The 27,349-nt window shown below is 36.3% G+C and overlaps 1 long non-coding RNA gene and 1 pseudogene across 1 annotated transcript; both read right to left on the reverse strand.

Moving 5' to 3' along the window:
* Window positions 1–446: 446 nt before the first annotated feature.
* LOC139706365 (broad substrate specificity ATP-binding cassette transporter ABCG2-like) lies at window positions 447–27,349 on the reverse strand (annotated as a pseudogene).
* On the reverse strand, window positions 17,631–18,976 carry LOC139706522 (uncharacterized). The gene is made up of 3 exons (XR_011708142.1): window positions 18,911–18,976; window positions 18,240–18,354; window positions 17,631–17,691 (listed from the first exon to the last, which is right to left on the reverse strand). It is a non-coding gene; the product is annotated as an uncharacterized lncRNA (long non-coding RNA).

The following is a 27,349-nucleotide window of genomic DNA, read 5'->3' on the forward strand; positions in this document are numbered from 1 at the left end:
CAACATATACTACAGTTTGGATGAACCTTGAGAACATTATGCTAAGGGAAATAAGCCAGTCATATGCAAAAAAATATTATATGACTGCAACAGAGAAAGTCAAAGATGGTTGCCAGGGGTTGGGAGAGGTGGGTATGGAGAGTTACTATTCAATGGTATGAAGACTGCATTTCAGAATATGAAAGAAAGGTCTGGAGGTGGATAGCAGTGATGGATGCTCAGTATAAATGCATGTGATGCCACTGAAATATACATATAAAAATGGCTGAAAGGGTAAACTTCAGCTTGCATATAATTTACCACATATACATACATGTGTAAAAAAGAATATTGACTCTTTCCTGAGTTTTGCACCATACTTATCATAAATCCAAATTCTTGAATGGATGTCTATAAGCTTGAAAAAAAAGTAATGGCATTTTATCAAAATCAAGATCCAAATTGACCTACCTATGGTAGACGTCAGTACAATCATGTTTTAGTGCCAGGAAAAATGCACCTATGACCACTCCCAGAATGACTGCCACAGTTATCTTTTCAAAAAGAAAAATGAACATAAAAAAGGTAAGAATTTCAATTAGAGTTAAGATTTTTCATGTCATTTTTTATTATATGACACATGGATATATAATCACATCTCTCCATTTCAATAAACACTTTAATGGTGTGGCCAGAGTCCCTAGGAGAATATAAAGCAGTATATGTTATGAAAATGCTATCTAAATTAGATGGCAAATTAAGGTATCTTTTCTTCAGGGAATTGGCAGGACAACAAGTAGACTACTGGACAAGCTAAAATTACTCTCAGTGTCCACCAGGCACTGTCAGTTAAGGGTCCAGTTCAATTCAAGTACTGAACCCACAAATGCTACTAAAGTTAACAGACATGCAGGGATCTGGGGAAGTCATTTGGGAACAAATGAAACTCAATACTATAACAGTATTAAAATGTGAAATAATCTGTGAAGAACATTTATGGCATAAAGGAAAATAAAGTTTAAAAAAAATGAAGCATGATCTGTAATGAATAGTTTGTGGGGACCCTAATCTGGAAAGACTTCCAAATAAATGCTGATGGTTCTACCAATGTGCAATATAAACAGATAAACAAGAGTCTTTACTTTCATACAGTATAACTTTTAAGAATATTCAATCTTTCAGTTTCAACACTCCATATTCTTAGTTTATTTTCATTCCAACTTAACATCTTATACTACCAATAAGTACTAGGATGTTTCCTATAGTTTTCAAAATTCTACAATTATCAGTCAGCTTTCAAACATTTAACAAAACAAAGAATTGCATGACAATATCATGCATACTTTTATGAGGTTACACATATTATTCTGTCTTACATTAAAAAAAAGAAAACTAAGCATTAGTAGTGATAATGGCCATATATATGAGCTTTGTGCGTCTGGTTTGTTTTAAACACAAAGATGAAAAAGGAGTTCTTCCAAAATGTTACTCAGTCTTTGCTCAAATATGTTGAAGCAACATTTATCAAGGATGTGCTCTGAGGGATGTCTATAGCTTTAACTAAATATATATATATATATATATATATATATATATATATATATATATATATATATATATATATATATATATATATATATAGATGTTCAATATGTTAATAGAAACAATGATTTTCAGACAGATTGATAACAATGTCTTCCAAATTGATTTAATCAGGAAAACATTAGCACAATTTATAAACTCTAAATAATTTTATATAGATAATTCATTTATTCTAAGAACTTCCAAATACAACTGGTGGCTAGAGGTCAAGTCTGAATCGTGTAAATAACTAGTTTAAATCAAAACATAGCTATCAGGTAACAGATAGGGTCTTATAAGAAGGAAGCCATAAAACAAATCTGTCTTAATATTTTAACAAATCTATCTTCAAAACTTAGGCAAAAAGAACACTCCAGTTTAAGAATCCTAAACCACAAGGATCATTAAACTATGCTCCACAGGTCAAATGAGGCCAGCTACTGTTTTTTCTTCTGCCCACAAACTAATAACAGTTTTATAAAGTTAAAACATAAAAATACTATGTCTTTTGATGTAAGATTTATATGAAATTCACGATCCATGAATCAAAGTTTTAGGAGAACATAGCCAGGTTCATTTTTTATGTATGACCTAAGGCTGCTTTCACTCTAATGTGAGAGGTAACTACCTAAGACAAGGACTATATGGACCTGAAAAGCCTAAAATATTAACTATTTGGCGCTTCCCACAAAAGAGTTTGCCTCTCTCTACACAAACATTCCAGCATTTAGAAAACTGTTGAGATTTGTCCCACTAAGCTCAGGGATCTCTAAGAGTTCTCCCCTTATTCTACAGACTACTATTCTCTGAATATTACTGGACTTTCTTTTGCAGAACTGAGTTCACTGATGAGACCAAAAGGCTGAACACCAAGCCTGGAGGCACTGGGCTTCTGTTTGCATCTTAAGGACACCTAGGACCAAATGCATAATCCTGGTGTATTTGCAAGTAGCTATGTCCTAATCATACTCTGTCCAGAACTACTACTTTGAGAAGCAAGTAAGAAACATAATACATAAATCATATGAAATAATGAATGGATTACATCACATTGTTCAAAAATATTTAATGCAGGTTGATAGATCTAAGTCATCTGACATGCTTCCAAATGACATCAAATTTGCTCTGAAACAGTAAAACTTTACCCTTGATTGGTAGGACATAAAATTGTCCATGGTCTGAGAAAAATGACAGATCAAAAGCACAACAAACATTTGCAGAAATTGACAATCTGACTCAAATACAGATGCAGGCAATAATTAAATATGAAAATTATGATGGTTAATGTTAAATAGTCAGTAGTACTTCATTAGAGCCAACAAAGACCATCTTTCAGTACTCAACTGAAACTCAATGACTGATAATGTGCATTTGGTCCTAGGCCTCCTTAAGATACAGACAGAGGCCTAGTGTCTCCAGGCTTGGTGTTCAACCCCAAACAATCAGCTAAACTGATTTCCTTACAAATGACAGAAAATGAACTGGAAGTTAGAAAAGCTTTGTATGACACAGGGGTTAAAAACAGAAAAACCTTCATAAGTGATAATCAACAATGACCACAGAGCTAGCCAAAGAAGAAAATTACATTATATCATCCTAGTTAAGAGAGATAACCTGACAGTGAATAGCCTTCTTAAGTCTGGTTACTATCTGTGCATAAAATGCAAACCCTTTGAGGTATCTAGTGCTTTCTAAAGTTTAAAATCTCTCAATAAGAAAGGTGAATTATAAGGAACAGCACTTTGCGTACAGGATCCTCCACCAGACAGTGGGCAGCCCAGACAATGGTCAGCCTAGACAACCCTCAACTGTATTCAGTAACATCAAGTTCTCTCACTGCCTCATTTCAAGGGCAAAACAACCCTCTTGCCCCTACTGTCTTTTGTCTCCCATCCCTCTTCTCCCTCCATCAGTGCTTAAATTTTCTGTATAGACCTTTCTGCAATCTGATATATCAATTATCATGTCTCTACCCTCATAACAAATGAATTGCGTGAGAACAGAAATGTTTATTTTTACTCATTTTGTGTACTGCTTTCTGAATTCCCAAAATGCAACACATGATCTTGTGAATGATTCTGCAAATGAAAGTGGACAGCTATGCAATACCCATACATATCTGAGACACATTGTCTTTATTTTTTTTGAGGAAAATGTTTTTCTACTCAATATTACCCATTATAATTTGTCTAAATCAACAAAAATTCTGGGTGAGGTAATCCAAGAATCACTAAGAAACTTTCCCATAAGTAAAACTTGTGATTTTTTTTTGTTGTTGTTCTATTGGCCATGATTACATACCAAATGAAGCAAGGATAATAAGTGAATGGAAGAGAATAAACCAATTCCTGAAGTAGATCATATCAAAACCATGTTAATTCTACACGGGTATTTCACAGCATAATTAAAAGAGTCTCAGGTCACCTGAAATATGTTTTCTTCAGGATCACTCAGCAAGTTCTTGAGAAAACGCCAGACAATCCATCTGAGCTGATGATAGAAGGAGTGATATAGGTGGTCTCCTTGAAGGCTGAGCTCCTCTTCTTCTGACCACCTTAGAGTGGTCTAACTCAGCTTTCGTTTCTCTGTGGATGGAGGAGTTGAGGTAAAACTCAACTAATGTTTCTATGACTGGTATTTTCCCCTTGGAGAGCTCTTCAGTCTCCCTGACTTTCAAATAAAAATGAATAAAGAACAAAAACACTACTATCAGACAACAAGTTATTTAATCCATTTTTCAATGACTCCTTTCTTCAATAACAATTTGATTTTAGAGCTTGAATATAAAAATTACTAGCTTTATTGCCACATTTCACATTAGGAATACACAGGTGAATGAGCTGGGTACTACTATGATTGTAATTACAGATAACAGCAAACTCACTGACCTTTTCCTCCCAACTTGGAACCTAACTATTAAAATAAATATCTTCATACAGAGTTATAATGTTAATATAAAAATCTGGTCCTTTTATTCTACATATTAATGCATAAAAAACTGTTTCTCATTTATAAGTACTATAACAATGAGCATATTTATTTTTAATGGAAACCTCTCCATAAAATCAAAAGTAGCATATAAATGCTCACTCATAAATAAAACAAACAAAAATCCATAGCACTCACAGGTAACAAAGCCTATCTGCTGAATGGTATCAGAACACAACATAAATGCAAATTCACAAAGCTCTGTTAGAATATCTTTCCATATCACAAAACCTCAGCCAAATTGATTAGGCAAAAACTGTGAATCTGAGACTGATGTACCTTCACGCCCTTCTTCCTCTCTGTTTAATACCATAGCAGAAAATTCTCCATTAATGATCTCCAGAAAGAAGACTGCAGGGCTGTTGTACAGCTCACAGGGATAACCTGCAAAAGAAGGCACTCCAACAACTCAACCCAATGGTCTTTGAAAGTAAAGAGGACTCACACAGTGTGAGACAGGTGAGACTAGGGAAGGCAGAATTATCATCTTCTCCCTCATTTTCATACATACATACATACATACATACATACATATCCAACCAAATCTGGACTCTTTAGAACATATTACATTAGTTATTATCTACAATAAGTAGTAAAATTCAATAAGCTTTCTAAATTTCCTGGAGTTTATCAATACTCCTTCATAAGACTAAGGCTAAGTCCAGGAAGGAAGTTTTGAAGGCCCCGATCGATGCATTGTATTCTCTGAGTTGATCCAGGAAATACTGGAATGGCAGTACTAATGACAACAAGATAGCTTTTCCACCTATTAAATTCATATTTCAAATTTATCATCTGTCAATCTGTCATAATTCCAAAGAGGAACAAATCCTTCAGGGTAGCATTCTGGGAAGAAAATGACCAGTACAGTACACCTGAACTCTTTCTTCCACTTCTAGTAGCATAAATAATCTAAACTTTGCCTGTGGTCTGATTCCTGTCTCCTCTGGACTCCCCAGACCCATACATGCTTGAGTAATTTTTTTAATTTTTTTTTAAAGAGAGAGTGAGAGAGAGAGGAGAGAGATAGTAAGAGATATTTTTTTTCTTTAAATAGAGAGTGCGAGGGGGGAGAGAGAGAGAGAGAGAGAGAGAGAGAGAGAGAGAGAGAGAAAGAGAGAGAGAGAGAATTTTTTAATTTTTTTTTTTTTTTTTTTTTTTTTTTTTTTTTTAGTTTTTGGCAGACACAACATCTTTGTATGTGGTGCTGAGGATCGAACCCAGGCCGCACGCATGCCAGTCGAGCACGCTACCCCTTGAGCCACATCCCCATCCCTCATGCTTGATTATTTTTAAAGGAGAGATATTAAAGAAAAACAAATTTAAAAAGACAACTGTTTGGGGTCATAGAGAAGCATCTATGATGATACCCAAATATCTCTGAAGCAGATTGTATGAGCTGTTAAAAAAAATCACATAATTTAATAAAAAATTCAAAGAATCAGACATCCCTGAAATATTGGTCTAATCAGATTTGGGATTAGCCATTCCATTGACTAATAGATTACTCACACCCACTTAAGTCCTAAATCTTGAGTCTAATGTTTCTAGAAAGTTAAGTAGCATCTCCACGAGCTCTTGTGAAGGCAGACCAAGATTACATGTCATGGTAAAAACTAAAAAAGCAATATGTTATAGGTCTCAAAATAATAATTTTGGGCCATTCCATAAATATTTAACTGACAGAATAACTGGATATAAATCCAAGTAGTTAAATTTTGAACTTTCAGGGAAAGATCACTGTTACAGTTTGGATATGAATTTCCCCAAAGATTCATGTTGTTTTAATAAACTGTGACCAAAAGACCTGAAAATAAAAACATAGAGGAGGAAAAGTTTATTTTGGCTCATGATTTCAGAGGTTCAGTCTACCATCAGTCAACTCCGTAGTGGTGGGCCCAGGGGAGATAGAACATCATGGTAGAGGGGCATGGAGTAGGAAAGCAGCTCAGGACATGATAATTAGGAATTAAGGAGAGAGGTTCACTCACCAGCAACAAAATATAAGCCCAAAATGTATGTCCTCAGTGACCTACTTCCTCTAGACACTCCCTATTTGCCTGTAGTTATGATCCAGTTAATATATACCAGTGGATTAATCCATTGATCAGGTTATACCTCTCATAGTCTGATCAATTCACGTCTGAACATTCTTATGCCATCTCACACATGACCTATTGTGGAAAACCTCATATCTAAACCACAACACATGTGTTTAAGGCATGGTACACAATATAGCAATCTCATAAATTAATAACTTGAATGGACTACTGTGTGGTGGGAGGAATTAAGTCACTGGAAGTATGCCCTGGAAGAATTTATCATGCTCCTGATCTCCTCTCCCCTCCCTCCCTCCCTCCCTCTCTCTCTCTCTCTCTCTCTCTCTCTCTCTCTCTCTCTCTGTCTCTGACTCTCTGTCTCTCTCTCTCTCCCTCCATCTCTCCCTCCCTCCCTCCTCGCTGGCAAGAGTTGAACAGTTTCTACCACTACATCTTTCTGCCATGATGTTTCTCACCAAACGCCCAAAGAAATGAAGCTTAGTTCTCACATAAGGCCAAAAGCAATGCATATAGCTGTATTGGAGTGAAACCTCCAAAACCATGAGCCAAAATAAATTTTTCCTCCTCTAAGTTACTATTCTCAATTATTGATCACAACAATGAAGAGTTGATTAACAAGAACTGGGGTCATTTCTGTGACTATACCTGACCATGTGCTTCAGAAGCCTTTTAAAATGATTTGTGGGAGGAATTTGGAAAAATGTGGAGATACAAGATAAAGAAGCTTTGGAATGTTGTAAGCAGAGGTTAATGGACAATTATGGTGTGATCTCAGGAGACCAGAATTTCAACAGGAATGTGGACAGTAAAGATTGTGTTCATGAGATTTCAGATTGTAATGAGGACTGTTTTGGGAACTGGAAGTGGTATATTCTGACAAGGAAGTTGTTTCCATTTTGTTCATGTCTCCACACTCTCTGAGGCTAAATTTAAAGATGATGAACTAATTAATCTACTGGAGGAAATTTCAAGGCAACAAATCATTGGGACTGTGGCATAGTTATTGCTGGTAGCTTTTAGCCATATTTTTAGTGAGAAATGGCAACAAGAAGCAGAAAAGAAACATTTAAAAATTTTCTGTTTGGCCAGAAAAACACTTGTAAAACTGCAAGTAAGGAATGTGTGGTTGCTGAAGAAATCGGAGCCTTTAAAGAGAAACCAATGCTTCATGGAGAAAAAAGGAAAGATGTTTAAAGGTGTAAAAATTATAACTAGTTTGAAAGACTCTGCTTTGAGAAGAGAGTCCTGGGTTACATTGCAGGCACAGGGCGACCTAGAAACTTGTCCTGCCAGGACTCATTTCACTGTCCAAGCACTCAGTAGCTGCTACAGCTATTGCTCCAGCAGACCCAGCTACTGTTCCTATAGGCAGTGGGCCTTGGTGTCATCTGTGTTGTGCCAGTTTTAAATAATGCAGAATTCTGAAGTAGGGGGTTCATGAAAATTTTTACCCAGATTTCAAAGGAAGGCCTGGGAGATAGCAATCTGTGTCAAGGTTGCAGTCTCTGCAGGCAGCCCCTGAGAGTGTGATGTGAGACTCTGTGAGAGGAAGCTAAATCAGTAATGGAGTTGCCAGGACTAAGAGATGCCATGAACCATGGAATGTCTGCCGAAGAAGGATATATGCAATGAACAAGGCTTTTTTGGAGGCTGTTTATTCCCTTTTGGAATGGAAATGTCTACTCTGTTCCATTGTATATTAGAAACATGTAACTTACCTATTAGTATATATATGGGCCCATAGCTAAGGTGTTACCATGTGTCTCACAGAATACTTTGGATTTAGAGTTTTGAGAAATGTTGGAATTGTTAAAGACTAGAGGAAATTGTAAGACTGAATGCATTTTTCATTATGAGATGGACATGAGCCTTTAGGGGTTGGGGCAGAATATTATGGTTTGGATATAAAGTATACACTTTAAATACTTAAATACTAAAGAATTTAAGACTTGGTCTCCAATATACAGAGATGGAGCTTTTAAGAAATTATTTGATTATGAGGGCTCTAACTTCCTCAGGAAACTAATTCATTTCATGGAATAATAATTAGAATAGATTACTTAGAAGTGAGACCTAATTTGAAAAAAATAGGTCACTGGGTTCATGCCCTAGAAGGATTTATTTTGTCCCTAACCCATTTCCTCTCCTTTCCTCTCCCCTTCCCACCTTTCCTTCTCATTCTCTCCCTCCTCTTTCTCCCCTTCTTCTTTTTCTTCTCTCTCTCTCTCCCTATCCTTCCCTCCCTCTTTTCCTTCCTCCCTCCCCCTCGCTCCCCCTCCCTCCCTCATTCCCTCCCCCCCTTCCCTCCACCACACCCTTACACCATTTTTCTGCCTCACCTCAGGCCCAAAGTAATGAAGCCAGTAGACTTTGGACTGAAACATCTAAAACTTGAAGCCAAAAACCATCATACTTTTTGTAATTAGTTTTTCTCAGATATGTGTTATAGGAATGAAGAGCTAACCCACACAATCACTGGGAAGCAGTACAGCCACAGGACCAGTAAAAACACTCTCACACACATATGCTGCCATATGAAAAAAAAAAATGTTTGGCAACAAAGTGATCAAGGATGTTTTAGAGTGGTAGAACCTGAGGTAAATTTATACAAAGATCAAACAGCACTCCCATCAATACCTCTGTTCTCTCCCAGAATTCCAAGAATGAAGGATCTAGTGCATGAAAAAGTCAACCAAACCTGCTGATGCAAAGTATTCCAAAGCCTTCTGTGCAGGACCTTGGTACAATAGTTTTCCTGAGGCCAATAAGGTGAGGCTGTCAAAGAGCTTGAAGATGGAATACCGAGGGTGATTAATGGTAAAGATGATTGTTGGTCCCTGCTCAGAAATCCTAATTCAAAAGAGGGAAGATAATGAATCATTACACATCTGAACCTTGCCCTTCCTAATAAAACAGTTTATTATTACCACTAAAACAAGAGTTCAAAGTTCAACTTCATTTTCTCTTATAGTCTTATCACCTATTCTTATGTTACCTACATGACCTGGGGAATCTAAATTCAATATTTTTTTTTTTTATATTTTTCTACTTGTAGTTGGACACCATACTTTTATTTATGTATCTTTTGGGTTTCTTTTTTTAGTTGTTGATAGACATTTATTTTTTAATATATGGTGCTGATGATTTAACCCAGTGTCTCATTTATGCCAGGCAAGTGTGCTATTGCTGAACCATAGCCTCATTCCTAATTTAATGTTTTTATTAGTACTAAATTGTTAGAAATTAACTTTAATATGCAATTTAAAAATTAAACATGTTATCATTCTTTATTATTTCAACAACACTGCAACTCAAAAAAAATTCATGATGGGCTGGAGATATAGCTCATCAAAAGTGCTTTCCTAGCATATGTAAGACCCTGGGGTTCATACCCAGGTACACACACACAAAAAAATCAAGATTTTTGCGCACCTTAGTAATTATTATGAAAAAGTAGTAATTATTATGGGCTTTGTATCTTTAATAATAACAACTAAGGGAATTTTTTATTTGCTTGTTTTGAAAGAATTGTTCATATACATTATTAATATTCTTTGTGTTCTAAACAGGATTTAACTTGGCAGCATTTATAGTCAGTTTTTTCCTTGGAAGAATTTTGCAGTGTTTATAAGTACCATAACAGCAATTAAAATACATAATCAAGATAAATAAAAAAGATGATTCTTACCAAGAAAAATAAAAAATAAAAACATTAGGCTTCTGAAAAGATGGTACATCGACAGTCTAGAATTTACTATAAGGCTTATTAAAAATACAGATGCCTGGACAGTACTCCTAGACACTGAATTAGAATTTCTGAGGATGATACAGGGAGTCCATATTATTAACAAGCTGTCCAGGCAACCTACAAGTATAATCAAGTTTGAGAAGTAGTAATAGAGTAAATATTAAGACAACAGTCTGGGCTGGGGATGTGGCTCAAGCAGTAGGTAACACGCTTGACTGGCATGCGTGGGGCTCTGGGTTCGATCCTCAGCACCATATAAAAACAAAATAAAGATGTTGTGTTCACCAAAAACTGAAAAATAAATACTAAAAAATTCTCTCTTTCTCTTCTCTCTCTCTTTAAAAAAAAAGACAATAGTCATACAAATAATTCTCATTGATGATTTGTCTTCTATCGCTTTAGGATTAGTTTTCCTTTTTTCTACCTTGATAAAACAATGAACATTCTGAAGTATGTACTATGAGATTGCTAAATGCTTTAGAAATTACTTCATTTGAATTTTCACACTATTGTAATAAGGTAGTTTCAATATTATAATTTCATAACTTTTAACAGGAAAAGCTTAAAAGTTAAGTGAATACCCACTAAGTCACAATTATGAAGAAGTAAGGCTATGATTCTATCTCTGGTTTAATTTGTGGTAGAAATAGTGTTAAAAGGCCATTTCACATGAGTTATTACTATGGATGCAAAAAATAAAGGTAAAAATGTTCAAAGTAGATATTTAAAATGTTTATGAGCCAGGTGTGGTGGTATGTGACTATAATCTCAGCTAGGCAGGAGGTTGAGGCAGGAAGATTTCAAGTCTGAAGTTAGCCTAAGCCACTTGGTGTACCTCTGTCCCAAAATAAGAAGTAAGAAGGTCACAGGATCAGTGGTAGAGCACACTGAGGTTCAATCCTGAGAGCAACAACAACAACAAAACTTTAGAAGACCCACTTCAATCTACAAATTTGATTAGTTCCTAGTATAGTTTAGTGCCCAAGGGTGCTCTGCCTCAAAAGCGATTTGGGCAAGAAGACCAAAAATTTCAATTGAATGTGGAATATATATAGCTAAGGGTTCCCTGTAGAGGCTAACAACCTAGGCTAAAGATGATACAAGTGGAACATCAAATGGACCAACAGGACTCAGCTAAGAAAAGGATACTCCTGGTCAAAGAAACTCAGTGTTACAAAGCAAGAGGTGTGTTTATATATATCTGAGAGACAGTGACTTGGTATTAAATGAATAAGGTAACTAAAGAGACTACACAAAGAGAATGACAAGCCTAAGATTGGCCCTTCTCTCAGAAACTGGAACTGTATTCAGTAGACATCATTGAGCTGGTAGACAACTAGAAGCAGGAAGCAGAATTGTATGAGAGCCCTGCTACTCAAAGTGTGATTGGATGGGCAGTGGCATTAGTATCAGTATCTCCTCTTAGAGCCCCCTAGGGAAAATCCTGGGCTCCACCTCAGACTTAAAGAAACAGAATCTACATTTTAATCAGACCCCAATTGATGACTGTGCATAGCAGGGCTTGATCTCTGCAAGAGGCAGGATGCTTGAATGCTACCCAGTAAAAAAACATAAAGGACATAGTTACAATATTCTGTATCAATTCATCATTGTCTAATGAACACTGTCAGCAGAGCTGTAGACAATAAAAAAAAATTCCTGGGTATGTTCTATAAAGGTACCCGAACTCCAGGCCCATAACCTGGCATCTTCATTTATACGTAAGTTGACATCTAGAGCATAAGATATTTAAACAAACAGCCATCTTTGCATAGTCCTGTTTTTTCTCTCCTATCAGAAACTTTCTTACGAGTGTATGGCCATCAGAGAAAGCAAGGTAAGTACTAGGGGAAGCCATGAAGGTGGTGTGTCAGGCACCTTAAAGTATGAAGTAGAGAGGTTTCCAGAGGTAGGAGACAAAGATATAGCCCAGAGCAAGTGGCAGACTGGTTGCATTAAACAATTAAATCATAGACAGACCAAGTAAGTGAATATACTGAAATAAAAGGAGTCACATCTCTCATGGTCTGAAGTGACTTGCAAAGGCTGAAAGGGAAAGAACTAAAAATGACACAGAGGTATTGGACTGGAAATAAAAATAATAATATGAACTCATGGGTATCTAAATATATACTCATAAACAGTAATAATTACAGAAGTATGTTTACATGTTTTTATAATATATATATACACAGAGAGAGAGAGAGACAGAGAGAGAGAGAGAGAGAGAGAGAGAGAGAGAGAGAGAGAGAGAGAGAGAAGTAGGACTGAAAATATTGCTCAGGTGTAGAGTAAGTGCTTAGCAAATATGAGGCCATGGATAGGAACCCTGCCACACACAATAAAAACCCCACTACACACATACACACACACACACACACACACACACACACACACACACACCTGTATACACACATATAAAATTCATGCAGGGCCAATGTTTCCAAATAAAATAGAATATATTTCCATATTTTATATAAACACATACAGTAGGCCTAGGTACGCCTACTGAAGATCTAAAAGCAATGCCACTCCAATAGCAGTGAGCACAATAGCAACCACATTTTGGTTTCTTAATATTAATTAAACCAGAACAAACTACATCCATCCACAAATAGCGAACTCAGGAAAAGTGCAACATAAAAATGAAACATCACAGTGACTACAAAGTAAAGAAATGATGGAACAATGATCAGGGAGAGGTCAAAAGAACACACAGACCATTGAAAAGCCATCCCCTAGTCAAATCAGGATCAATTTAATCATTAAAACAGTGAAGAAAAGCAGATTCCAACCCATTGCATCACACAGAAAATGAACAGGGGAAAAACTCTTCCTTAGATAAAATGTCAACAATTACTTGTTAGGCAACTACCACAAGAACAGGAGTTATTAGCTTACGCTAAAATTGGTGGGTGAGACTTGAGGAGGAACACAATCTTGGTATAATAGGCAATTATCTTCCCGGAAAAAAAATACTAATCTACTCTAAAGAAGAAAAGTACTTTCCCAGCAGAGAAGCCCAGCAGACCCCAACATAATAAAATGAGGGAAGTTCACACCACCTATGAGACTGGAATCTGCTCATGGAACATAGGGATGGATCCGGTAGAGGGTCACCCCATGAAATCCACCAAGACTTGCAAGGGCATGACGGACAGGAAAGGACTGTGGAACTCACACAGATTATCAAACAAACCAAAACAGGAAAGCCAGAAAAGACATGTTTCAGTGAAGAATCCCAAGGCACTGCAGGAAACAGACACTACAGGGGAAGCTGATGACATGTGAGTAGAGTCAAAGCACTGGATGGTTGTGAAGTCACCACTGTCAACTTCCTTACCTGAAGGCTGGTGTATTGGAATGCCCTTGCCTCTTGGAATTTACACTGGGGAGAATTTACCAGAGATGGAGCATGAGGTCAGAAAAAAACTTAACACAGGTGGAACATAGATGGAGGAAGAGGCGAGAAAATGCAGTAAAATAGAAGTTAGGGAATCCAAGTGAGGGAACTGGGAATTTTTTTTTTTCTTTAAACTTTTCTTGGAACTTTCCTGTCAGTTTGAAATAATTTTTTATAATTTTAAAGAAGATGTTCAAAAATTAATCTTAAAAATTTCTCCTATTACATTCCTGCCAGTCTCCTTTCTTGATAGAAATGAATGACTTTTTTCCCATTGTTCTACTTTTCCAGGCCCCCACTTAGGATTCATAACAGGCCAAGTCCATTTCCTAAGCTGATCCAGTTGGTTCCACCTTCAAAAAAGACCCAGAACCCATGCTTTTCTTACCACCTGACCACCAGCATCCTAGTAGGACAGGGCCTACTTCTGCAGCTATTTCTTGGTGTCCTTCATTCACCTTGGCCTCATTGTGCAGTCAATGCTTACACTCTCAAAATGTCCCTGGACCTTAGCAGCACAAAATATGTCTCACAGGGGCCAATGAGGTCTATGTAATCTGTCCCAAGCCCAACTTTACTTTACATCATTTCTAATTGGCTGAATTGTGGCCTCTCCAAAACTGATATGTTAAAGTCCTAACACCCAGCACCTCAGAATGTGGCTACCTCTGGAGAGTCTTTAAAGAAGTCACTAAGATTAAAGAAGGTCATTAAGTGGCGACTCATCTGACTGTGTCTATTGAAGGATCCAAGAAGAAACAACTTGTAGACACCTTGATCTCAAATTCCAGCTTTTAGAGCTGGAAGAAAAGTAGTATCTGTTACTCATCCCATAGCCTGTGGTCTTGTTATAAGAGTCTAGCAGCCAACCTGCACTGGGTTCTGTCCCTCTGGCTTTTCTGATGCTCCACACACATCAAGCATCAAGCATGCTGTGCCTCAGGGCCACTGGCTGCTCCTTCCAACCAAAACTCTCTGCTGACAGAAAGAGCAGGACTCACTCTGTAACAGGTCTCTCATCACATACTTGTGGTCCTCCATGACTATCCTGTTTTTTTAAAACAATTTCTCACTCCCTTCATGGCCATTCTTCCCCAAGTTGTTCATTCATTTTTCTTAATAACACTTCTTTGTTCCTTGACTATTTCTCTTTAAGAAGAAAGGAAAGAATTCTGCTCTTCACTTCTGAAACCCTGGCACCCTGAACCCCTGGTACACAGAAGTTATCCAATTGTAAATAAATAAAAGAACAATGTTCCTACAGTATTTACCATTTCAGGAGCAAAAGGACAGTATTTGCTGTGCTTATATGTAAACCAGTTGTTGGTCGATCCAAGAACAAGATGGGAGGATCAGTAATCTGCTCCATTGCTATACTGGTCATTTTTTTCTCTCTTCTAGATAAAACCTAAAACACAGATTATTACATTCAACAAGAACCACTATGGTCACCACCATAGTGAATTAACTTCATTTGGTGGATTAACTTCAGTCCTACAAGATACTCTTTCTCTATTACCCTCATTATTCTGAACAAGAAATAAATGGACACCTGAAAGGAGAAGGAGGTCTCTATTTGAAGAGATAAGTACCTGGAGGCTAATGGCAGAGGATCCAAGTGGCTGGACCTGATATGAAGCTCATACTTTTAACATTCTGTATATTCCTCACCAAGTCAAAGGTTTAAAGACAGTGAGTAACAAAACTAAAAGATATGGACCTGACACAGTGAAACCACAGTCTAAAACAGGACATAAAGCTAGGAGATGAAAAAGGAAAACACCTTGAGTATTCTATTAGTCTTCTAACAACAACCCCCCTTCTCCCCCCCCACACACACTTCATTGCTTCTGACAAAAGTTCCTGAGTGGACTTACAAGAAAAGAGTACACTTGAAGCCAGGAGAGCTCACGTTCTGCTATACCACATAAGCACTTTTTAATTCCCATAATATTTCCTAAATTGATACCATCTACACCCTAACTCAATACAGAATTCCCAATTAATCATTTCAGATAAAAGCAGGAGGTGGAATAGTCCGTAGGTACCTGGTTCAAACTTTTCAACCAGTCAATATCATTGCGTGTGCTAAGAGGACTAGAATAGTTCTGGGGAGAAAGGCAGTAGGGAACAACTCTCAAATGAAGAGACTCCACTGAGAAATAATCAAATGCAACTCACAACCCTTGATTGGGAACTTTGAATAACTGAGCTTTAAAAAGACATCTGAAGACAATTTGGGAAATGTGGATGAATACTGTTTGACATAGTTGATGATATGAGGATACAATGTTACTCTTCATTTTGTTAGTTGGTAATGGCTTTGTGGTAGGTAGGCAAATGTCCTTTTTTCCCAATGCATATAAGTATTTTGGGGTGAAATATCATACAAATTTGTATATAATGGTTCCGTAAGACAGAGTTGTAATAATTATGGGAGATGTTAACAATTGAGAAATCAAGGTGAACAGTACTAGTAATTATATTAACTTCCATATAATTAACATAATAATGATACATACTAAACATAATGTATAATATATAAATAATACAGCGTACATATAATATATAGCTAATATATTAATTACCCCCAAATCACATCATTATAGTAATCAGACCATCTTCTCTAGATTTCTGTTATGTTCAAAATATCATAAAAACTAAAACTATAGAAAATTATTTGATTCTATTAGATTATGTTAATTATAAGAAATCAAAAACAGCCTTTACATATGTTCCCCAGAAATCCAAGCAAGTAACTAAGGACAATGAGTGCTTAATGGTAAAGAACAGAGTATAAAAAAAAAAAAAAAGTACCAAACTGGAATGACAGGATCAAATAAATAAAGAGAGCCAAAGACAAGAAAATCAATACTCAGTAATCAAAAATAAGTAGCATCACAGGACTATTTTTCCAAATAAAACACTTCACATAAAGCCTATCAGCAAGTATAATAGGAAGTAGCAGTCAATAGGATGCTCCACCCACATTCTTCATTTTTTTAGGAGTGAAGATCAGGGACTTCATTCAGAGACACTACATTATAAAAATCTCATTATCACAAACAGCTCCAAATATCTGCTCAGCAAACACTCCATGTGGAGCAGTAAACTGTAAAGTTCAATCATTCTCTCCATGAACCTGCATAACCCAAAAAAGGTTGAGTTACTTAGTCCATTCTATTACTCTTGCCCATAAACATACTTCTCAAACCTAAGAGTCTGGTAGGTGAGTCTAGAAATACATATTGGCAGAAAAAAAATGGGAATGAGGAGAGGATAACAAAAAGAACTGCCAAAGATAAGCTATAGAAAAAATTAGTAGCAATGCAAATTAGAAGTCAGTCCTACTGTGATCAAATATAATTCTGGAAGTCAAATTACAGACAAGTCATATATACAAAGAAATAATACCTGGAACTTGTCCTTTATCAATTCCAGAAATATGCCTCAAAAAAGCCATGAAACAAAGGTCCCAAGAAGAACAGAAGGAAAAGAGCAGTGAAAGTCAGGAAGAGAAAAACAGGAAGAAGAAAAGTTAGTGCAAAGACATCAAATGAGCCCTGACTACAGCAATGAGACAACACTCCACTCCAGGAATTCCACCATCTTTAAGATTGTTTCTCCAGCTTCATTTCCACCTTCACAATAGCTATGTAGTCATTTTTCTTATCATTATGGAAAACAGCCACACATGTCATAAGAAACTTCTGATTAAGGTCACACTGTCCACACAGGGAGGTCTGCTTTCCTGGCTACAATTCTACCAGTTTTTTTCACATTACCTTGGAATCAGCTACTTCACTTAGATATAATCCTCAATGACCTTGTTGATCCTCTCATTTTTTCATGATTTGTCATAGTTGTTGGAAGCCGAAGAGGTGCTGAGAACTGCAAATTTTCTCTGTCAGGGTGTTCATCAGGACATTATTCTGAAGGGAAATACAATTTTAATGAGTCATACTGAGTCTTTTCTTAGACTATCCCTCTAGTATATGTAACTCAATAGATGAAAATAACAAACCCAAGGAAATGCTGTAGTTAATGCTGTGTTTTCAACTCTGCTAACTACAGAGACTCCATACACAGACAGCTGCAGAGCCCAGGGAGGAATTTCAACACCCATCTGAACATCCAAGTGGAGCACAAGGAAGTATGATATGACTACTGGCAGACACATTCAAGTATGTTCTCAGGAAGGAAAAGAGGCAGGAGGGCAAAAACAGATATCAGCAGACCCTTCTGAAAATGATACAAGTAGAATTGATATCCATGTCCTACAGAGGTCATATTCCAGGTCCTCTCTGCCTTTCCATTTAACTCCACCCTTTTCTAATAGGAAATTATGAGAAGCAGATGTAAGAAAAGTTGATTCTATGAGTATGTCACATAATCAACTGGAAGCAAAATAAACTGCAAACCAAGGCATTTGCCTATATAGAAACACATGAAAACTAAAAGTAAACCAACTAATACTTACTTGAACCACATAACCTGAATGATATTTGAAATTGGCAGGTCGAGGTTCTCCATTGATCAAAACATCTCCAGATAATCCACTTGGGTCTTTCCTTGCAGCTAAAATGTTTAACAACCTACAAAAAGACAAAAATGGTGAGGTTTTTTTTTCCCCTTCAATACAGGCAACCTCTCTCAGCTACTGTTAGTTCAAATTCTGTTCAAGCTATAAAATTAACTAATCAAGAGATATATGACTTAACTAAAACTTAGTACATGTGTGTTTGTGTGCTTCTGTGTGTGTGTCTGTGTGTATGTGTATGTGTGTTTACATTCAAATCCTCACCTTCCTTTTCATTTGTGCTATAAGAAAGCATAGAAATATAAAAGCAAGGCAAATTTTGCTTATCCTGCATTGACCTCCCAAAGGACCTTCCTGTCCATCTGACATTGGTGGATCCAACCCAGGAAATGTGCTCTTTTATCTAAATGTGTCTTCAATTATTCCTATGTTCCATCTCCCCACATTTAATATTATTCCCTTCTTATTCTTCCTCATTAGCTCATAATAGGTTCGACAGGTGTACCTCAACCACTTTATGATGCTGTATTAGTAAGACTGATAAAAGTTATTTCTAAAAGCACATTGAAACTACAAAAAGAAAGCTGACTTATAATTTCTGTTATACTCACAAAGACTTGTTTTGACCTTTGGGTACCATAATGGCGTTGAGACCAGGTTTCATGATTCCACTGAAACCCAAAAGCAAAAATGAGTAATTATTCAATTTTAAACAAAGTTCTATTGAATTAGGATCTATGTCAAATACAGTTAAGGAAATTTCATGAAATTGCATCAGATTCTCATTAACATCTCTTAATTATTTTTTTAAAAAAGAAGCAGGAAATTACTTACTGAAAATTGGTATATTCTGACTGAACAGAACTTAGTTACATTCCTACCTGTGATGTTATACTCACATAGTGTGTCAGTCATTTATATTAGACTTGCCCTTCCCCTTCCTTTCTTAATAGGAATACGATGGATGTCCTAGGAGTAGGGCAACAGACACCAGAATCTGGGAATACAGGATGGGAAGCAGTAAGAGAGTAGAGAGGAAAAGTTGTAGGCAGTGAAGAAGCTTATATGAGAAAATAAAAGAACTGAACAAATCAGTAATTACATTAAGACTATGAAGAGGCATTTTTTCACTGTTTTTAAATAGACTTTTTAAAAAATACATTTTTTAAACATGGAAAATGTGTGAAGAATCTACAGTGCTAGATTGGAATTGGTGCATTAATTAGAAGTAATAGATTTTAATCTACACAATAGTTATAGAAGAGTATAGATGGAAGGGTGCTGAGGAACCATCTGCCATCCACCACTCCACTTACCCCTCCTGGACAGAACCACAACCTCATGCACTTGCATAAGGGATTCAGTTTTATTTTTTTTAAACAAAGTTATATATATATATATATATATATATATATATATATATATATATATATATACACACACACACACACACACACACAAACATATATATATATATATATATATATATATATATATATATATATATATATATATATATATATATATGTTTGTGTGTGTGTGTGTGTGTGTGTATGCATGTTCATGCATATGTATATTCTCTAGGCATGTCCACTGAGGTGGTTTAATTCTAATGACACATGAATAGCAATGAGCATTCTAAACACTCAGATGATGGTTTATAAATACCATTCTCCACAATTCCACAAAATGAACATCAGCTGATTCTGGCCTAGGGTCAGTGCACAGTTTGGATTTTTTTTTTTTTCTGTAAGAGGATTAAACCTAGGGACTCATCCATGATAAACCAGCACTCTATAATTGAGCTACAGATTCAGCCTTTTTAAAATTTTACTTTGATACAGGGTCTTTCTAAATTGTCCAGTGTGGACTTGAATTGTGATTCTCCTGTTTTGGTGTCCTGAATAACTAGGATTACAGGTATATGCCTCAACCTCAAAAGTGTATGGAACTTCTAGCTATAACAAGAAAATACTCAAAGAATGAAAGAATAAGTCAAAACAGTGAAGGAGGAAGGGAACTCAAATTGAATGTTCTCCCACTGACTAAGTTCAGACCAAGAGAAGTATCAAGATAAATAACAATAATACTACATTACCACTAAGTGTTATTGAAAGAGGAATCCTTGACTATTGTCAATAGAATAAATTAAAGAGGAAATGGTAAACTGAAGCTTTTTCCTCTTAGTTTCATGCAACTTATGAGATAATGGAAATAAGTCACCCTTTGGTAACTATCATAATTTCTGATCTAGACAGGAGTCATGAATGGGAGCTGAAGCTGGTGAGTTGGACTATAATAAGGTGCAAGATTCTGTATTAATGTCAGAGCACCACCCTTCACAATAGTAATGAAGTGTAAAGAGGAAAATGGTGACACTGTGGTGAAATCTGGCAGACAGATGCATGACCAGGTGATCAATTTTAACATCACCTGGAGTGGGATGGAATTAGAAGGTACCAGTCTGGATGAACCTGAAGAAACATGATGTGGTGAGGAGCACAGTGATGGGCAGCCCTCAGAACCACTCCTGCCTTCATTCTGAGGATACCTGTCTCCTCAGCTGCTGCCAGACAACAAATGAGTGATTATACAGGAGAGGGTCCATCTTTCTAGAAAGTAAGGCTGAAAGAGCTAGGGATAGAAAATGATCATGTGAACAGTCTGCTCTCAAATGATTCCCAAAATTCACTAGTAAAAATGGATGAAAAAGGAGACACAGTAGGGCCAGGCACAGTGGCATGCACCTGTTATCCCAGTGGCTTGGGAGGTGGAGGCTGGAGGATGTCAAGTTCAAAGCAAGTTTCAGCAATTTAGTGATGCACAAAGCAATTCAGTGAGACTCTGTCTCTAATAAAATACAACATAAGGCTAGGGATGTGGCTCAATGGTTAAGTGCCCCTGAGTTCAATTCCCAGTACCGCCCCCCCCCAAGAAAGAGACACAGTGATGGGAGTAAACAGTGGAATTCACCTGTTTAGGATTTCTTAACCAACACAAGAGAGACAAGAAGCAGGCATGACAGCAGGTATTGCCAGAGAAGAGTTCCAATCCTGCACAGAGCCCTTGAGCTCAGCCCATGAACCCTCAGATCCTCACCATTTTTCTCTCAGGCACACCCCAATACTGTCTACCCAACCCTGTCACTTCCTTGTCTTCTGAAAGATGTTAGGCACTACTGACAGTAAAGACCACAGATGCATACAAAATGTCAAGAAAACAGGTCAAACACCTGATTTTATATAGAGCTACAACCATACCAGGACTCTTATAACCACATTCCCAGCCTTGGAGAGTCAGAAAAAGTTGCTTGCTTACACTAGGAGTAGTTATTTCCTCTAGTAAAAAAACAAAACAACAACAACAAAAAAAAAAAAAAAAAAAAAAAACAAGAAACAAGTGTTGCCAGGGCAAATCCAAATTCATTTCCCCTCATGATTATCTCACAAAACTCTTGTCAGCTTTTTATTAGTCAATTCTATCTAATCATTAGAGGGAAGCACAGTTCTCTAGCAATCAGACAAACATTAACAACCCTAATGGCCAGCATCTTTGACAAAATACAATTTTGAAAGACAAATTATAGGAAAGTTAAACATACAAAGCAATAATCCTTGGATTCTTGTCATTTATCGATTCCAGAAATATACCTCAAAAAAGTCATGGAACAAAGGCCCCAGGAGGAAGAGAAAAACAGCAGTTAATAGCAGGAAGAGAAACAGGAAGAAGAAGGGTTAGTTCAAAGACATCAAATGAGCCATGACTTAACAATGAGGGTGGAAAGGGTCCTGTGAGGAACACTCCCCACACCAGACCACACTCCATTCCTAGGATACAACCATTATTAAGAGTATTTTTCCACTTAATTTCCACCTTCATAGTGTGTAAGTAGTCATTGTTCTCATCATTACAGAAAGCAGCCACTTTTGACCCCACACATTTTGGGGAACACACATTTAGGTCACAGCATCTACACAGGAGGTCATCTTTCATGGTTATGATACTATCAGGTTTTTTCACACTACCTTGGAATCTGCTACTTTATCCAGGTTTAAATCTTCAATGACTTTGTTGATCCTATCATTTTTTTCATGATTTGTCATAGCTGTTGGAAGCCGAGGAGCCACTGAGAACTGTAAGTTTTCTCTCACTGTCAGGGTGCCCATCACGGTATCATCCTAAACACAATTTTTTTTTTTGTTATTTTTTGAAGTTAGAAATCAACATTTTCCTTTTACCAAAAAATGTTTTATTTTCACTTTCCATTAGGAAATTGCCAAACATATTCAAAAATAGACAGAATAATATAATAAACTCCACATCTTCAAAATTCAATTTCAGTAATTATAAACTCATGATCAGTGTTGTCTCATCTATAATTTGAAGAAAATTCTAGACATCATAGTACATAGTTCTATATGTATATAAAACATAACCACAATATGATTATCATACCTAAAATTTGTTAGTGATAATATTTAATATCATTTGATTTCCATTCAGTTTTCCCTATTTCATACTTGTTTCTTTACTCTGTAATGATTTTAAATGCTTAATCATAAATCTGCTCCAGGCTGGACTGACTCCTCTCTGGGACTTTGTTTCACTAATCTTCTAAGTTGAGTGTAATTTTCCCTGTACATGTGTCTTCTTTTGTCTCATTTTAATCTCCTCAGTTATATTTCAGTATATGTAACTTAATCCATTATCTATAAAAATAACATAACCAAGGTAAAGTTCAAGCTAATAGTAAAATTTCAACTATACCAATTGCAGTGACCCACATAAAGATAGCTGCAGAGTCCAAGGAAGTCATTTTCATTCTCAATCTGCATGCCGGGTTTGAGCCCAGGTAATCATGCCCACTAGAACCAGATATAGCCAGGTTGCTTTGTACAAGGACTTGCAAACACATCTTCTAGGGGAAGGAAAAAATGCTAGAAGGGTAAAAAGGATAACTGTGAACCCTTTTGTAAATTATACACAAGCCAGAATTGATACCATTGTCCAACAGGGTCATTTTCCAAGTCCGCATTGCTTTTCCATTTAACTCTGAGATGGAAGATTATGAAAGCTGGTGGAATGAATATTGGTTATGTGAGCATGTCACATAAACAACTAGAAGCACAATAAGCTGTAAGTAAAGAGTATTCTCATACAGATGAAACAAAAAAGGCAAATCTACAAATTCTTGCGTGAACCACATAACCCAAATTACATTTGAAATTATCAGATTGAGGTTCTCCATTGATCAAAACATCTCCAGATAATCCAGATGCATCTTTCCTTGCAGCTAAGATATTTAGCAACCTATAAAAGGACATGTATGTTACAGATTTCTCTCCTCCATTATAGGCCATATCTCTCATATTCTGCTAAAGTTAGAAAATTTACTACTCCAGAAATCTGAGGTTTAACTAAAATTATTTATATGTGCATGTGTATGTTTAAATTCTCATCATCTTTTTTGTTGTTACTGTTGTCGTTGTTACAAGAAAACCCAAAAGTATATAAGCAAAGCCATGTTGGCTGATCCAGCACAGTCTTCACAAATGAGCTTCTAGCTGTCTGAATTTGGTGGATCCAGCTCAGGCAATGTGCTTCTTTACCAAAAAAAAAAAAAAAAAAAAAAAAAAAAAATTCTTGTCTTCAATTATTCCTTCAGCTCCATCTTCCCACTTTTATCATTATTCCCTTTCTCCCCTCTCCATTCACTTCTAATATGGCCAACATCACCATATCAATTATTTAGTTATGCCCTAGTAAAGCTTTAAAAATTCATCTTTAAAAATCACACAACAACTACACAGAAGTGGTTGAGACATATTTTCTATTATAATCACAAAGATTTCCCTCGACTTTGGTGTGCCAGAATAGCATTGAGACCAGGTTTCATGATTCCACTGTAAACACAAAAGCATGATGATTTATTGTTCTACTTTAGATGCAGTACTATTTCCTTAGACTCTGCAATGATACACTCAAGGAAGACTGAAAAAATTGCAGACAGAAATCAAGCACCAAATCAAAGAAACTAAACTTAATGGTTAACAGAAGTCTAGTCTACAAAGGATGTTATTATTAGTCAATATTTATAAGAAAGATGGATCAGGTCCCACTAAATTCCTTTCAATTATTCTTTAAACCATGATCCTTTTTGGATAACTATTTCATTTACAATAACCTCAAAAATAAAATAAAGTACTTGGAATTAAATTAACCAAGGAGGGGAAAGACCTCTACAATGATAACTACAGAATGTTGAATAAAGAAACTGAAGAACTTACAAAATAGAAAGACATCCCATATTCTTGGATAGGCAGAATTAATATTGTCCAAATGGCTATACTACCAAATGCAATACACATATTCAATGTGTGTAGGTACCTGCATACATATATTCCCTATGTCTGTCCATTTAGAACGCACAGAGCAATGACACACGAATAGCAATGAGTATTCAAATCACCCAGATGGTGTTTTCTCAATACCATTCTTCACAAAAATAAACACTGGAGGATTCCAGGACTGGGAAGGCAAGTATACAATAAATTTGGAACTTCTTGCTATGCCAAAGAATTAAGAGTGGTGGGATGAGTTAAAAAATAAAAAAGGAACCTGTCTTGAAAAATTTCCTACTGACTAAATCAGCAGCAATAGGAGTATGAAGATAAATAATACTAATTAAGCATTACAATTAAGTGTTATTGTATAGAGTACAAATCCATACTAGACACTGTGATGCACTCCTGTAATCTAAAGACTCCTTATGCAGATGCAGGAGGATTACAAGTTCGAAGCCAGCCTGGAAAACTTAGCAAGATACTGTCTCAAATCAAAATATAAAAGGACTGGGGAAGTAGCTTATTGGTATAGTAACTCTTAGTTCAGTCCCCAGTAAAGGAAATTAAAAAAAAAATACAATCTATTAGTCTATACAGTAACTGAAAGGACAAATGATGAATGAAGATTTTTCTATTACTGGAATGCAAATTATGAGACAATGAAAATAGAAACTCACCCTTTATCAACTATCATAGTGGTTGCTGATCCACACAGGCATCACCACAGTGGAATGAAACTCAAGTTTAATGAAGAACAAGATTCTGGAGTAATATCAGAGTATCACCATTCATATTAATCAAGTCCAAAGAGGAAAATGGTGATCTGATGGTGAAGTTTGATGGACAGCAACATAACCAGGTGTTCAGTTTTAACATCACCTGGAGTGGGATGGGACTAGAAAGTACCAGGTTGGACAAGACTGCAGAGACACGATGTGGTGGTTAGTCACTTATGTGAGGAACACAGTGAAGAGTGATCCTCAGGACCTCTCCTGCCTTCACTCTGAGGATACATCATTTCTTGGTTGGTTCCAGAAAACAATTCAGTGATTATACAGGACAGGAATCATCTTTCTAGAAAGTAGTACTAAAAGAACTACTTCTTTTTAGTAGTGATAAAGGTGTATCATGTGGATAGTGTGCTCTCAAGTCATTACCCAAAACCAGTAGTAACTATGGACACAAATGAGACACAGTGATGGGAGCAAACAGTGCAGTGTGGACAGTTAAGAAATCTGGTGAAAGGGTTATGCACATGCAGCTTTACATCTCAAATTATTTCAAAATAGATAACCAGACCAATCTCTCAAACAGGGTGAAGAATTTTCCTCACAATTATAGGACATCCACACATCTGCTGGAATGGAGAATTTTTTTCATAATATTTTTTAGTTGTCAATGGACCTTTATTCTTTACTGATTTATATTTAGTGCTGAGAATTGATCCCAGTGCCTCATTCATGCAAGGCAAGCACTCTAACATTGAGCTATATACTCAGCCCCCCCCTTTTTTTTTTATAATTTTAGCATTGGTAAGAGAAAGCTCAAATGCTAGATATGGATAAAAACTAAGCAAAATAAAATTCTAAGAAAGTAGGGAAAATTAAGGAATTCTCATGATCAATTTTTGCCTTATTTTCTTCTTAAACAATGAACAGAAAAGCAAAAATCCAAAGAAAAACCAAGATTCTCATGAATTTTCTTGAAATATTGTCATCATTTTCAATAATGATAGTGCTATCCAACACAAACAAACAAAAAATAAGATAATGAGAGTGACCCTTCACACACCAGAGACTATTTGAGTCCAGCAGATAGGAGAAAGTTTGGAAACACTGCAGCCAGAAAAATATGACCTTCTCATGAATAAAAAACCAGAAATGTGAATAAGCATGAAAACCAATGTTTGCTATGTTTGTAACAGTAAAAAAAAAAATAAAAACTTCAAGACTTACTACATTTTATAAGCCTAACAAAGCACAAAACAAAGGCCTCCTCCTTTGTAGAGATGCACACCACTAAGCCATAAACTCAGTGTGAACTCTTGAATAGAGGAGACCCTTAGTATATTGAGTCAGTAGTCTACCAGGTAAAAAAAAGATAAGCAAGAGGAATTGGGAGTGTAGCTCAGGGGGAGAATGATGACCCAGGGAGCACAAAGCCCTGGGTAAAGTCTATAATCCACACTCCTCCATGCTCCAACAAATAAAAAAAAGGGTGGGAGGGATAAAGTGAAGGGCAAGGTAAATATACATTCCCACAGTATGTTTGAACATCTATTCAAATTGCATGTGGTCAATCACATTACTTTCTACAAAAAATCTTGTCAGCATTTCACAAGTCAATTTTAATTCATTAAATGGAATCATTTTATTCCTAGTTTAGTCAAAAGGGATGAAAGCATGTGTCTATACACCAGCACAAAGACTGAAACACAAATGCTCACAGTAACTTATTGGTATTAGGCAAAGCCTGTGAAGCCTGTGATAGGTCATTAAAGCGGTCTTTAAAAAAGTACATATACATACTTGATATTTGATAGTAATTTTTTTCTCAACTGTTCACTTTTTCCTGATAGCAGATGTTATGGAAACTTAACACAGCCCCTTCAGGAAATGTCTTCAGGTCACTGGAGGTCATCTCAGGGAGGTCACTGTTGTTTCTTTGTAAAAATGGGATAAAATCCTGGTCATTACTGGAAGACAT

Source organism: Marmota flaviventris, chromosome 7, assembly GCF_047511675.1.
Source record: "Marmota flaviventris isolate mMarFla1 chromosome 7, mMarFla1.hap1, whole genome shotgun sequence".
In the NCBI taxonomy this organism is placed as follows: domain Eukaryota; kingdom Metazoa; phylum Chordata; class Mammalia; order Rodentia; family Sciuridae; genus Marmota; species Marmota flaviventris.